This window comes from Balaenoptera ricei, chromosome 10, assembly GCF_028023285.1.
Source record: "Balaenoptera ricei isolate mBalRic1 chromosome 10, mBalRic1.hap2, whole genome shotgun sequence".
In the NCBI taxonomy this organism is placed as follows: Eukaryota; Metazoa; Chordata; class Mammalia; order Artiodactyla; family Balaenopteridae; genus Balaenoptera; species Balaenoptera ricei.
Window position 1 is genome coordinate 72,734,480 of NC_082648.1, and position 2,408 is coordinate 72,736,887.

Below are 2,408 nucleotides of genomic sequence, written 5' to 3' on the forward strand. Positions count from 1 at the left end.
CTTTGGTGAAATCAGGCTTCTGAAGAAGTCCTGTTCTTATGAGTAGTCAAGGAAAGCAGAAAAGAAATATCCTCTTTCATTGGCTTTCCTACTCCTTAATGCAAGGGCTCATAAATTATAATCTAAAGAATGTCTCTTCTAATGTTATATTGTCTTCAATTCTTACCTGAGGGGTTATTTGGTAAGGGAGGAGAAGTGATCGTGGTTTGTTTTTTTTTTTTTTTTAGCTTTATAGTTATACACGACTTTCCAACAAAGAATTATCCAACTCTCATGAACTCACCAATAAGAGTCAAAAGGCAAGCTCAGAGAAGGTAAATAAATATTTATCAAATAAAAAAGACAAATTGCTGGTATGCAGAAAATATATGGAACACTTAATCTGTAAGAAAAACATAGGCAACACTGTAAAAATGGGCTGAAGACTTGTATAGCTACATCAAACAAGAAGATACATGTTGAGGGGCCAAGATGGCATAGGAGGAAGACCCTGAACTCATCTCCTTTCACGGGCACACCAAAATTACAACTACTCACAGAGCAGCTATCTATGAGAACAATGTGAAGACTAACAGAAAAGATATTCCACAACTAAAGACATAAAGAAGGAACCACAAAGAGATGGGTGGGATGGGGAGAAACATGATATAGTCAGTACCCATATCCCCAGATGGGTGACCCACAGACGAAAAGAATATCACAACTGCAGAGGTCCTCCCCAAGGAACCCATATTGGGCTCCCCAGCCCAAGTGTCCTGCACAAAGACGAGCCCCAGAATGTCTGGTTTTGAAAACCAGAGGAGTTTACATTCAGGAAAACCAGAGGATTATAGGAAACAGAGACTCCTCTCTTAAAGGGCACGCAGAAAATCGCACATGCTCTAAGTCCCAATGCAGAGTCAGTAGTTTAAAAGGAGTCAGATCCACGTGATGATCTTGGAGAGCCTCCCAAGGGAGGCAGAAGGCCACTGGGACTCCCCTGGGGACGGAGATGCTGGGGACGGAGAAGCTGGCAACAGTCATTTTGGAGAACTCATTTTGCCATGTAGACGGTGGTGCTGGAGAGCGCCATTTTGGAATCCTCCCTCTGGCCCATAAATTATGGGGGCTTACCCCCCCTCCAGTGGGCTGACAGCAGCCCTGGAGCACTCTGGCCTGCATGGCCAGCCACGTGAAAACCCAGCCCTGCCCTCCAGTGGACCTGCAGCAACTTCGCGAGGCATGGCCTCACAGCCAGTCAGGCTAGGAGTCAGCCATGCCTACCAGCGCTCCCACAACAGAAGGGGGCATGTAGCTCACACAAGGGCCACCCTAGGGTACATAACTCTGGTGACCAGAGGGAGCATGCAGCTGGGCACCATAGAACGTCTCCTAATACGGCCACTTCTCCAACATCAGGAAACGTAACCAACCTCCCTAATCCATAAAAATAAGCACAGAGCATTAGGCAAAATGAGGAGATAGAAGAGTATGGTCTGAAGGAAAGAAGAAAACAAAACTTTAGTAAAAGAACAAAGTGGACATACAGATGGTCAGCAGACACATGAAAAGAAGCTTAAAAATACTAATCATCAGAAAAATGCAAATCAAAACTATAATGAGATACTGCCTCACACCTGAAAACAAATAACAAGTAGCTTCTTCAAAAAATTAAAAATAGAGCTGCCATATATTCCAGTGATTTCAATCCTGGGAATTTACCCCCCAAAACCAAAAGCACTAATTGGAAAAGATATATGCATCCCTATGTTCATTGCAGAATTATGTGCAATAGCTAAGATATGGAAGCAACCTAAGTGTACATCAGCAGATAATGAATAAAAAATATATAGTATACACACACACACACAGAGACACAATGGAATATTACTCACCCATAAAAAAAGAAAGAAACCTTGCCATTTAGGACAACATGGAGGGATCTAGAGTGTATTATGCTATGTGAAGTAAGTCAGACAGGGAAAGACAAATGCCACATGATCTCACTTAAATGTGGAATCTAGAAACAAAACAAAACAGAACGAAAATAGACTCATAGATACAGAGAATGAACTGGTGATTGCCAGAGGGGAGGGAGGGTTGAGTAAAATAGGTGAAGGGGATTAAGAGGTACACACCTCCAATTATAAAATAAATAAACCATGAGGATGTAATATACAGCATAAGGAATATGGTCAATAATATTGTAATAACTTTGTATGAGGACAGATGGTTACTAGACTTATGATGATCATTTCATAATGTATGCAAATGTCAAATCACTATGTAATACACCTGAAATTAACATAATATTGTACATCAATTATATTTCAAATAAAAATACTTAAATATTGAGTATTTATCTATCTACCTATCTGTCTATGTATCTACTGGCAAGCTCATTAGTCATCAGGGAAAATGAATCAAAA